Source organism: Rousettus aegyptiacus, unplaced genomic scaffold, assembly GCF_014176215.1.
Source record: "Rousettus aegyptiacus isolate mRouAeg1 unplaced genomic scaffold, mRouAeg1.p scaffold_m13_p_16, whole genome shotgun sequence".
Lineage (NCBI taxonomy): Eukaryota > Metazoa > Chordata > Mammalia > Chiroptera > Pteropodidae > Rousettus > Rousettus aegyptiacus.
In genome coordinates, this window is record NW_023416291.1 from 3882462 (window position 1) to 3896010 (window position 13549).

General features: G+C 39.5%; 1 long non-coding RNA gene across 1 annotated transcript in view; it reads left to right on the forward strand.

Annotated features, from left to right (window-relative positions):
* Positions 1 to 13549, forward strand: part of LOC107518505 — a 559217-nt gene that overhangs the window by 369741 nt on the left and 175927 nt on the right. The window contains exon 12 of the long non-coding RNA XR_004954837.1: positions 3078 to 3226. This is a non-coding gene — a long non-coding RNA (uncharacterized LOC107518505). The remainder of the gene's footprint in view (positions 1 to 3077; positions 3227 to 13549) is intronic.

A 13549-nucleotide genomic window follows, 5' to 3' on the forward strand; every position in this document is an offset into this window, starting at 1 on the left:
GTTCACTGCCGGGTCCCGTGGTCAGCCGCGTCCTGTGCCCAGGTCGTACATTTCTCGAGGGCGTGTGCGCGCCCCCAAAACATAGCGAATACGGGGTTCGGCAGTGTCTGCGGCCCCCAGGCTTTCGCTGGCGGTTCTGGACCTCCCCCCGCCCCCCCCCGCCCCACCAAGGATGAGGGGCATGACCGTGCTTAAGTTTTTCTGTTTTATAAGAATTCTTTTTCTCAAAGCTGCAACTTCCATGAATATTAAGGGGAAAGCTCATTAAGCATTTTATCCTGTTACTCCTCTGCTCAGACCGTTGTTGGTGGCGTTGTCTGCAGCAGGGCTCAGCAACCTTATTTTGCGAAGAGCCACATGGGTAGTATTTTCCGTGACCTCCGTGGCGGTGACTCGCCCCGCACGCAGAGTGTGAGAGCTTCCGTGGGCGTTTCTTAAACGAACGCACGTTGCTGTGTTCCAGTAAAACTTTACCTACAGGTCGGATTTGCTCCACGGGGCAAAAGATTGGCCACTCTGGGCCATAAGCTAAGTACAACCCACCTAACAAGTCAATACTGATCCTTACACATCCGTCTACAGCATCCCTCTCCCTGGGCATTAACTCCTTCCTGCTTGTTTAAGTGTTAATTTTTAAAATATTCTCTACCTCTTCCTTTTTTTTCTTTTTTCTTTTTCACCCTGACAGCTGGCTATCAAATACTCAAGTACTTGCCAAAATATCACATTCTCTGGGACTGTCTCTACTGTCTTCTGTATTTCTTTAGCACTGTATTTATGCCTATTCATGCCTATATCACAATACCTTTTTTTTTTTGTGGTTACTGTCATTTTATTTTTTCATAATTTTACCCACCTTCATTTAGGTATAATTGATAAATAAAATTGTATATATTTAAGGTGTGCAATATAATGATTTGACACTGTGGACATTGTTTCTATACCTTAGCTACTGTGAATAATGCTGCATTGAACGTGGGAGTGTGGAGATCTCTTAGAGGTAGTGATTTTATTTCTTTGATATATACCCAGAGTGGGATTCCTTGATAACGCGGTAGTTCTATTTTTAATATTTTGAGGAACCTGCATACTGTTTTCCACAGTGGCTGCACCAGTATACCATCTCACAAGGGTGCACAGGACTTCCTTCTTTTCCGTATCCTCACTAACACTGTTATTGCTTGTCTTTTTGATGATAGCCGTCCTAACAGATGAGAGGTGATGTCTCATTATGGTTTTTATTTGCATTTTTTCTGATGATCAGTGATGCTGAGGCCCTGTTCCCAGCCTCTCCATGAACCGTAGTCATGGGCTTCACCTCAGTATTCTGAATGGGGTGAGAAAGACGTGGGCCTCTGTCAGCATCCTCACAGCTGGGAAAGCCAGATGCTCACACATTCTCACTTTCCCCATGGGAGGGATTGCAGGAGAGGGGATCTCTCCTGGCACCAGCTTGGACTGCCTTGAGGGAGAGGTGGCATGGGTAAAATGAAACTCTTCCTCCTACCCTCTCCAGTGCACCTATGCTCAGCGTGTTTGTTTTCTTCTGTTTTGTTTTGCTCTAATGGTGTGCTGGGACTTAGCTGGACTCCTAAAAGTTATTTTTACCTGTGAGTGATTATTAGACTGGTGTTCTTTGGGGAAAGAAGGTAGAAAACGCCCATTCCATCACCATATTGATGTCACTCCACACTTGATTACTTAGGGATATACGAATGAACTTTACAGTTCCACAGTCAAAAGAATAGACAATGCATCAGTAAAAAAGCTGCAACTTCCATGAATCAACAAACACTTTTTAAAAAGCTTGTATTTTGAACCATGATTAGCAAAACCTGCTATTGTGTATCTAATGCAGAGTGGGAAAGCTAATTTCTCTTACTCACCTGATATACAACTCAGTAATTAAAATATTTGATCCAATAAAAAAAAAAATCTGGTGCTTTCCATTCAGGAAAAATAGGTAACAATTTAGAACAATTATAAAAAGAAGGGACTACTGAACAGCTTGAATTAAAATATGAATTAGGCATGGCTTGATTTATTTTTTATTTGAAAGAGATAAATGATTTATTTCTTTTGCATTTTTTGTCCAGGTTTGAGAAATAGTATTAAAAGGTAAAAAATCACTCAAAGTTAGGTGATGTCTCTAACATATCTTTTGGCAAACTAATTAATGAATATAGCATTAATGAATGACTTGACTCTTATGTATGTGAATCAGTCTGAGGAAGTTGAGACTAACCATGGTCAACAAAATTAAATGATTTTGTAAATCTTGATAATAATATGAAATGATAATATAGTGTTAGGCACTATTCTAAATAATTAACATATATTAACTCATTTAACCCCATTTTACAGTTGAGGAAATAGGCACAGAAAGTTTAAGTAAGTAGTGGAAGATCGCACAAGTCCCAAGAGGCAGGAGGCAAGGTGGAACCTGAGACAGTCTGGCCCCTGAGCCTGTGCTCTCAACACTCTGCTTTGTGTTCTGAGAGGTAACACGTGGAGCTGTGCTGAGTCACCCATGCTGCATACATGCAGGAGGTGATTGTAATTACATATATCAAATCAGTTTTACACTTGCTGAAATCTCTTCCTGCCATTATTCTTCCCTGATGAGTTAATTGAAATTTAACGCTCTGTGATATCATTTAGTAGTTTTTCGTAGTTCTGCCTTTTTGTTTTTTAATGGGACAATCAGATTTGGTGGAAGTTCTTATTCAGGCTCTAAATCCTTCAGCATTGAAAGGTTTTGCACAGTGCTTGGAATTCGGTAGATGTTCAATAATAGAATGCTTATTGGATGATACTAAGATGTTTGAGAGGGCTCGATAACTGGAATCAAACTTCCCTGCTCAAGTTCTGAAGTAATGACAATAAAGACAAAAAAAATTCAGTGTTTGGAAGGTAAAATTTCACTTCTGATATTTCTAGCCAATATTAGAGAATGTAGAGTTGCAAAATTTAAGAGCACTTAATCTCTTACATTAATTATCTATTGCTGTGCAAAAATCATCTCAAGACAGCAGCGTAAACAACAATAAACTCTTATTATATCACATTTTCTGCAGACGAGGAATTCAGAGTGGCCCCGCTGGATGCTTCTGAGCCGGAGTCTCCAGGGAGGCTGCAGTCAAGACGCTGGCCTGGGCTGCAGCGGGAAGCTTGACCAGCGCTAGCAGATCTGCTCCCACCGAGACCTCAGTCACAGCTCTGACAGGTGAGTGCTGGCTGTTGACAGCAGGCCTAGGTCTCTTTCCATTGGGCTGTTCGAGTGGCTTCATGACATTGGCAGTTGGCTGCCCTCAGAGGGAGCAAGACAGAAAGAGCAAGATCGAAGTCGTAATTTATTTTATGGCTTTGCCTCAGAAGTTACACGCTGTCATTTCTGCATTATTTTTTGTTTCACAAGCCAAGATGAATTCAGTGTGGGAGGGGACAACACAATGGCAAGAATTCTAAGAGGCGTGAATCATTGGTGGCTTGTTGGATGCTGGCTACCACACCTGTCACCAGGAGGGGCAGGCCTCCTCATCGGTCTCTGAACTCGCCCCTAGGAGAACATAGCAGAGAAAAATGGATGACTTTCTACAATAGAACTCACTGCTAAAAGAGAGAGGGAGGAGGGGCTAAACTGTGGGGGCCGAGTTTCTTGTTCCAAACTCAACAGTCTGGTTAGTGGTCCAGTTCACCTGGGACAGGGAGAGGGAGAGGGAGAGGGAAGCTAGAGGTTAGAAGTGTCATAACGGGAGGATATAGTAAAGTGGGAAATAATGGTTCTGCCACTAACACATCATACAAATTTATGAACATAAATCCTTTAAGCTAGTGCATTAATTCATAGCATTTCGGTAAAATAAGTACAATAATTGCCTAACTTTGTAAAGTTCTTTGCAGTTGAAAAGCTCTTTATGCGAATTTTCTCATTTAATTTTAACAATAGCCTCATTTTTGATATGGGTAAAAAGGAAAATTAAAGTAACAGATTTAGTTTATAAAAAGTGATAACACTAAGGCTGAAATTCGTGTCAGTGCAGCTCCGCAGTTTTGGCATTATATCTGGGTGTCTCAGAGTCTTAGAACCAGATGTTCCTCTCAGTATAAGTAATGCAGCCTGTCTGAGATAAATTTGAAAAATGTAACCTTGAAATTATTGGTGGAACTGAATAAAGTTGACTATAGAACTTCAAAATACATAGATTGAAATTTTAGAATAGGATAGGAAGATAAATCACAGGAGTGCTTTGTTCAACCTGTGCCGGATATAATCAGGGCCACAAATCCCTCTGTTCAGATACTGCTTAGATCATTTCTATGTTCTGAGGCTGAACAGTCCAAGATAAATAGGTTTACTTTTTGTGAGGTATTGATTTAATCGATGCAGTTAATTTTCCATATTCTTTATGAGAGTTATTTTGAGACTTTTAAAACAACAAATTTTTGTCCTTCAATCAAAAGACAAACTCTATTCACTACCGTTTCTTCATCTGTACTTCTTACCTCCGGAAAAGCTCCCTCATAAAAAAGATTAAAGTTGGACATTAATAAGGCAGGCATTATGTGAATTGAATGATCAGTTGACATTATTTTGCACTACATTGTTTTTAAAGGTTTAAATGGGAAAGAATAATGTATGCATAGAGGTATATGTAGGACATAAATCCTGAAGCTAGTGTGGAGAATGCTTTTCATCAGCAGATGAATTTTGGAAATTTGGTGCCCTATGAGGATCGTGCAGATCACGACCGCTTTAACTGGATTCATTGAAGATTCAACCAGAGTGATTTATTCCAGGTCCTGTGATGAGCGCTGGGTGTTCAGTGCTACCCAAGGCAAATGAGTCCATGATCCCCACAGCTTAAAATTGATTTGGGGAAAGAGTCATCACATAAATAAGTTATTAGTTGATGAAAAAAAGGTGGTACTATGAACGGAATTTCCTCTGTGAACCCCCCTGTCCCCCCGCCAGTCCTGTGCTGTAGCCCTAACCCCTCCTCCTGCTGTGTTGGAGATAGGGCCATTCAGGAGGTGATTCAGGTTAAATGAGGTCACAACGGTGGAGCCCTAATCCGATAGGACTGGTGCCTTGTGAGAAGAGAGAGGCACCAGGGCTCTTTCTTCACCCTGTGAGGACACAGTGAGAAGACTGCCATCTGTGAGCCGGGAAGAGAAACTCCACCAGAACTAGACCATGCCGGCACCCTGATTTCAGACTCGCAGCCTCTAGGACTGTGAGAAAATACATTTCTGTTTAAGCCATCCAAGCTACCTTCTCATGGTAGCCAGAGCTAACTAATGCAGCATTATTCACATACAGGTTTATTTACAAGAATATGAAAGGCCTGCTTTAGATAGGGTATCAGGGAGGGCCTCGCTGGAGAGATTGCAAGGCCGGATCTGAAGAATGAGTAATAACCAGCTGTGAGCACTGCAGACTGAGGTCACGAGGTTAATACAGATTTTCCTCCATTTGGTTTGACTCTGTATTTGTGATGTATGCTAGACAGAACATGCTTGTTATCTCTGTTTTCAAAGCCTTTCTGGTTCTTACCATGACATCACTACATTGTTTCTGTCTGAGAGACGTGGTTACGCTGATGGATAATGTGGGAGTTCAAATGAGCACAAGATCAAAACATAAATCTATCAGAAACATCCAAAAATGTATTGTTTCCAACATATCAGGCCTGAAATTAGATAATTTTCTATAGAATTTTTATTTGAATAAATTGTTCAAATGTGTCAACTCAGTTAGTAAAGTTATTTTCAAAATGTCTTTAACCTGATCTTGGAAAGCAATCTAGATCTTCAAGTCCTTTTATTTTCATTCAATAAAACCTAAAAGAAAGTCTCTATTAGTATGTATCCTTAGTTAAAATAAATTTTTATTGCCATTTTATTATTTAAAAAATTAAGTCTTGCATCTTGTGCTTCTAATACAAATAAATTCTTAAAAAAAAAAAAACAAAAAAAAAACCTTGGTTTACTGTCATAGGTTTCCAGAATCTATAACAAGTTCTAATTTTTCTGTTTTCTGTACATATTTTAGAGGCTAGGCATTACCTTATTCATGTTGTCATTCTCAGTCCCTGTCATGGCAGACGATACATGGTGAGTGTTTATTGACATGGCCTCTTTATACTAAAAAGGTAAACGATGTGTTATTGTCTTTTTAAGAAATATATGAGATACTGACAGTGGAAAGGTTACTTTTAGGTTTCTACACCAAATAACTGAGTAACAGACATATAAGCTTTGGTGCCATGATTGTTAGATTTGGGTCAGTTTTCTCTTGGATGAAATTTGAAGTGCTTTTAATTTATGACATAATATATTCTATTTTTGAGTGAAAAGAGTGAAATATGTAAAAATATGTATTTTTTTGTTCAAAGAGATTGAGTGACAGTGACAATTAAGATAGGCAGGGTGGTGAGGGGTCGGGGGTTTGTCCAGCCTTTCCTGTAGCACTGTGATCCATGGAACAGGTTTAGGAGCTCATTGGAGCAAAACTAACTAGGAAAGTGGAGAAAGCCACATCATAGGATCTGGTTTCATGGAGTAGCATCTCTCTTCCCTTTCACAGAGTATGCTTTTCCTGTTACATAGTAATTTGACTGAAACCAGTAAGAGTATGTTGTATTTTAGGACCTTTACTTAAAAACATGCCGGGACCGTTGAGTGTGTAGCCAGACTGCCAGGGTTAGAATCCTTGACAAGCTGTGTAGGAGTGGGGGAGTTGGTTATCCAATCTGACCTTGAGGTCTTCTCTTGTAATGCAGAGATAATACCAGCGCCCGCCTAAGAGAGTTGACTGAAGGTACGAGCCCTTTATGTGTGTAAAATACTGAAAGAACTGCATCTTGCACATAACTTTGTAAAAGGTTTGTGTGTTCATTAAGCAATTGTTAATAATATACAAGTGTATTACTATAAGTTACAAACAAGGGAATTGAAGAGTTGCTATCAAGTGCTCCAAAGCATTGAGTGGAATTCACAAGAGAGAGAATAGTTCCCTGATTTTCAAGTCTGTCAGCCACACATGTGCCGCTCTTTCCAGTCAGGCCACACAGATCTAGAAATTCTCTGCTACGCGGGCTGGAGTATAGGAAGAATCCTATTTAGTTTTGTGAAGGATAAAGTTGCAGATTTCTGAGAAAAGCTGATGTATGTGTAACACAGTGATACCCTGAGGCTATCGCTGGGCCCTGTCATGGAGGACCACTGTGACCTTTTCTCTAAGAAGGAACAAAGAGCATGAGGGGAAAAAATGTCCTGTTCATAGGAACAGGATGTAAAATTTGATATGTCATTGAAATAAAAAGTGATACACTGTTGGCCACTTAAAATTCCTTTTAGAATGAGCAAGATGTAAATCAATGAAAAACAGATTAAATGGTTTATTACAAAATACTTCAAAACTACCTTGTGAAGGGATAAGTTAATGAGAACTCTGAGAAGGTCAGAATAGAGCAAACAGAAGTCCCTGGGCATCACGGCATCCCTGAATTAGCAGGCCATGCTGGTGTGTAGACTGGATGTCGTGGACCTTGGAGAAGGAAAGCAGATGCGCAGAGCCTTGCGGAGCCAGATAGAGTCCCCGAGCCTGAAACCTCAGGCCAAGAGGCTCAGGCGACCCATGCAAAGACAGCTTCCTAACTGCTCACTTTGGCCTGTTTCCTGTTTCTGATACTGTGAGAAGTAGTACTCCACATTTCAGAGGCATGTTAGAATTAGTGAGATACCTAAAGGGCCTTGGGCCATTGATTATTACTGTCACCAAAAGAGTGAAATATGTAAAAACATATTTATATTTATCATGAGTCTTGACAGGAGACGTAAATATATTGCCTTCTGCTATGTGGAAAGGAGCCTGGAATTAGAATTGAATTTGTATTACATCTGTGTTACCTTAGCCAGTTTCTAGTTTAATGAATTTGAGAATATTCTCTCTTTTTCACTCTTAGCCTTGCATTCTTGAAATCTCTATTCTTCAGATATGTTTCGTGAATTTCTGTTTTAATGGCCTCTGTGGTTTTACAGGCCAGCCAGGCTATAAATAGACAGAATCCAGCACAAGAGTCAAGGAGCTGTTCTAGTAAGGCTCCCTCACCTGCCATTACATTGGAAACACGAGAAAGCCGAATGATGCCAAACGCTGGCAGGGAGGTGAGGCTCTGGGGACCCCCCACCGTTTCTGGAGAGCAGTGTTCAAAACGGGGCATGTAGGAGCATTGTCATCGCATCATTTGTGCACGTGTGAGGTGAGTGTGTATGTGTATGTGTATGTGTATGTGTGTGTATTTGCATGGGTGTGTGCATGCAAGTGTGTGTACATGAGTATGAATATAGGTGCGTGTGCACGTGTGTGTACGTGTAATGGCAGGTTTTGTCAAGGCGCCTCAGACTGCATGGGGAGAGTGATCATGCCATGGACTACATACAGCAGTTGGGAATAAGGGGTCACACGGAGTCAGAGCAACACAGGTGGGTTGTAAATACATAGTATTGGTGAGAGTAGGAAACAGTGAGAACTTCGAAACAACACATGTAGGTGCATTAGGTACATGTGCTCAACTGTGTGTGTGTGTGTGTGTGTGTATTTTGTAAAAATAAATAGAAATGATTCTTCTTAAGCACAATAAGTAATTGCGCCAGTCGCATGCGAAGAGTTAAAAGGTGATAAATAAGAACCTGCAGTGGGAGAGACACTTTGTTGGGACCTGTGAGAGCATGCATGGAATGAGCACATGCACAGCCCAGAACACATGTTCAAGGAAAACAGCTGTCGCGGGGGGATCCCAGAGGAGATGAGGTGTGTGGCAGGCTTTGTGCGGGTGCGTAGGAGTTGACTGGCCGGTGGTAAAGAGGGAAACTTAGCAGAAGGAGGAGAACTCGAGCACGTTCTGAGCAGCAGCAGCTGTAGAGTAAATGGTCCGAAGTCAAGAGCGCTCTCTTCTGCGTGGGACCACGCGCAGTTCTGTGTGACAAGAGCACAGTCTTCAGGGTGAGGCCGGGCTGAGACGAGGGGCAGAGGTGCAGGCAGGGCCTAGACGATGCAGGACCTTACATCCTGTGTTCCTGCGTTTGCATCAGATTCTGGAGGCTGTGCGGTTATAGGTTTTCAGGGAGGACTTTCACCCAGACAGTGGTGTGATCCCTTTTTCCGTTATTTATTTATTTATTTATTTTTTTACCGTAAACCATTCTCTCTTTAATTTGTGGGATCTATTTATATTTAAGTCCAGTTCAAGTCTCATTGTATCCATGTAGTCTTCTCTTAGTTCCTAAACAAATTGAATATAGTCTCTTCCTTCCAACCTCTGTAGAATTTAGTACTTTCTATGTGCTTACCTGTTCTTTTATATAATTATATGTCCTTTCCTAATCTTTTCTTTTGATATCTAGTAGATGGTACATTTATAGATGGCAGAAAATGCTAAATCATCCAATATTTAGCACAGATAAAATGAGTTGAATCACATGGGAAATAGTTTAATGGTGAGAGAAGAAATTCTGCTTAAGTATGATGACTCAGATTTAGGCAACAAACGATGTAGGGAAATAGAGTGAGGGTGGGATATATTACCAGAGAAGAAGTCAGTTGCAGTGAGGATGAGAGGGGCAGAGAGTAAAACTGAAAAATTTTGATTTCAAGGAGTGACTTGATTTCACAGAGAAATTTCTAGTCTTCTGAGAGTTATCTTAGGAGTCTGTGAGCACATTATTTAGCCCTGAGGTTTTCATTTTATCTCAGTAGTTCTGATCATCTGGATCAAAAAATGTAGCAGCTACTGCATTAGTTATCAACTACAATGCCAAGACAGTGTCTGGATTTGGCATTGGGTAGAAAACGCAACCTTCAAAAATACGAAATGCATATTCCAGGTGTACACTGAAGTCTTTAGCTATTTGAACTAAAAGACGGATGCCTGTAATTACATACAAATAATAAAAATGGTTTATTATTTGTTTGAAAATATTATATATTATAAACATTTCTAAATCCATAACTTTAAAGCACATTACTACTGAAGTCTTTTATAATTAAATGGATGTTTGGTAAATCAGTTTCTTAGCTGAATCTTTTCTGACCAGGTCATCTACAGAATTCAGAAATAAATACGACTTTCATGTCAAAAATTTCCAAAAGAGTTTGTTAGTACAGTCGTAATTCGCAAATTATTTGGCAACAGACCCATGAAAATGTTTACTAGTTATCAACCCATGTCCCAAAGTTCCCACCATCTCTTCCTGCCCCACCTCTTTCTCCTCTAAACCTTCCCATCAGCTAGTAATTCTCATGGGTTTTCACTGGGTTTCCATTGAAAATATTTATTAAAAGTTTTGTGTATTTATAACGATATAAGAATTTTCAAAAATCTGCAGTTGGTCTCTACCCCTAGCAGCGATGTGCTTCCGTGCAAGTATGTGCCCCTTTTCACTGTACTTACTCCATTTGTCACACAAAGGGAGCCTCTGCCAGATTTAGTTCCAGCGGAGTGGAGTGCTGCCCAAGTATCTGCTTCATTTGGAATATTCTAGTAGTCAAATATTTACACGGAGCCCCCAAATCCTCTGGCTTGAGACTTTCGTATTATTTCCAACTCACTGTCTATTTGCAAAACCATTTAGTTTGGATGGTTGTGTAGACCTAGTTTCTGAGAGGAAGCAGTGAAAGCACCATTATTGGCCACTGTTAAAACAAGATTAGCTAACACATCGGGAGTTATACAAACAGAAGAACTCTAACTCATTCTAAAGTGTTCTGGTTTCCTCACAAATTTATCTTTGAAATACACCAAAAGACACTGCTTTTTTGAATTATTTCTTGGAATGTTATTCTGAAAATTTCCTTTAGTTATAACTGATAAGGGCTACTTGGAACTGTAGTGAATAATTTTAAAAGAAAGACAAAATTAGCTGAATAGGAATCTATGACAGAGATGTTAAAATATTTGAAAATTTGCATGATTGTTGATGATCATATTTTAATTAAGGAACTATTGCTGCAAATGTAACGATCTCACTGAAAGCCAATATTCATAGGCATTCTGCAGATAAGGATTTATTACAGGGAAGAAACAACAGAGTTTTATATAACACATTCTTTCATATTCTGGGCTAACGTGATAGAGAAGTTCTGAATATGTCATGGGACAACTAAAAATATAATTTACATAGATAAACTGCAAGTGTTTAGATTAAGGAGCTGATTTAGGTAGTGTTGGTGCGTGAGATTTACAGACTAAGGAAAGCTGTACTGAGGCCAGACGAGCATGTCTCACTGCATTAAAGACAGTTGATTACACACATTTTAGACTAGCGGTGAGCACACAGACATACACCTATGGCTTTAAATTAGACATCGTCCACGCGATAGTTCATTCTGGTGCTGTTTCCTTTATACAGCCAACCAGGTTTGCTTTAAAATAAATAGTTTAGTGAATGCTGCTTGCTCAGGACAAAGTGTCACTAAGAGATACTACCTCCCTAACGGAAGCCGCTTGTCTGTGTAAATGAAATAACAGCCTTTATAGGGCTTTAAGATTTTATATATATATATAATTTTTTTTAGAAATGTAATTCAAATATGCTAATAGATGAAATTAATTTGCAAATTACCATTTTTTTTGATTGTGCATTTAGATTTTTAAATGAAACTGAGCTTCTCTTTATTTTGAACAATGTTCTAAGTACAATCATTTGGTTGTCTTTGATCTGGGCTCTCGGTAGTCCTACAGTACTTTGAATACATTTCCACTGCAGTGTGTTATTATCTTATATTAATGTTTTAAAAAATAAATCTGTCCCCAGATCAGATAGTGAGCTCTCTGTTGCAGGAAACTATACACTCACCTCTTTATTTTAAATTTACATAGAATCTGGTACATTGTAGAAATCTAATACATGTTTCATAAATATTGAATACATATTATCTTGTAAAGCATAGCTACTTCCTACTCAAATATTCACATAGTGAGAAAAACATTAATTGCTTCACCGATTTAAATTTGTTGTTCTCTCATTCATCAATTTGTGTCAAAGAAAGTAAAATAAATAAAAGAAATAGTGATACCAGTTTGACCTGCTTTTTCTTGAACTTTCTAATAAATTTCACTCTCAAAGTTTAGACAAAGCAGGTCCTTGAAGCAATAGCTTTTCAAAGTCATTAAGTATTAGACCCAGGAAACCTGACATTTTCTGTAGAACAGTAAACTTGCTTCACTGATATGCTTAAGACAGCACATAAATATTATTCTTGTTTTTTTTTTTTTTTTGATAGCAGTGCATTGTACAATCCATGCCTTGCTGTTCTTTAAGCATTTTAACAGATATTTCCAAGGATAGGTTGGGTTTTTTCCTTCTCTGCCTTATAAAAGGAAAAAACTTGGCACTTCTTAAAAATAAATTTTCCTGTGCCTTCCCTTAAAGGTTGTGTTTAGAGACCCAGAAATTTGGATTTTTACAAGCCCCCTAGATTTAATTCATTCTTTTTTTAGTCAGGTTAAGTAAACCCTGGACAAATTGATTTAAAACTCTCTCTTGTGTTTTAAATGTATCTCCTTAGTAGGTGATTGATGTGTATTTGTAGGGAAGAGAGAGTCAAGGAAAGGGGAGAGAGCGAGAGCGAGAGCGAGAGGGGTTGAGAACATGCCCACCATCATGAGGGTGAAGGAGCGCATTCTCAAGCACAGCACAGCTGGGGATCTGCGACCTGCTGTGACTTGGCATAACCTTTCTGGAGGGTGTGTGAATACAAATTAGAAGGCTTACAATGGTGTGTATATTTTGGCCCCTCAATTTCTCTTCTAAGAATTTCTTCTAAATCAGTCATAATGAAATTACGTAGAGATTCACCTATAAGGGTACACACTACAGGGTGCTTTTCAAATGATAGTGAAACATTGAACACCAGTACCCAAGAATTTGATGGAAAGAACTGTGTTACCATGTTAGATTTCTGTTTCCTGACCCCGGAATGGGACTATTGGCTTATAATAGTAATAATTTGTAAATAGTAAAAATGTAAATAGTAAAATATGTCAACAGTGTCAACAGAATCCCTAAGATTCCCAGCCCCTGGCGTTTACATGCTTCCTCCTGGTTATTCACTCAAACTCCATATAGGTACTATTGTGAATTGATTTTGTACCTGTAATTAAGGTCTCAAATCAGTTGAACTTATTATAGGGAGGTTAGCCTGTGCCCTGATCTAATCACGTGAAGTCTTTCAAAGTGAAGTTCTCTCTAGCTGGTTGCATTAGTAGAAGTCAGTGACACATATTGTAGCAAATATTCATGTTGTGCAATGGCTTATGGCAGCCACATGGCAAGAATCTGCAGGAGACACCTAGGGGAAGGGAGTGATCCATGGTCTAGAGCTAAAAGGAAAATAGGGACCTTAGTCCTACGACCATGAGGAGATGGATTCTGCCCAAACACAGCTCGAAGGAGGGCCTGGAGCCTCAAAGAGAACCCCAACCTCAGCCAACACCTTGCTTTCAGCCCCGTGAGACCCTGAGCAGAGAACCTGTCCATGTTG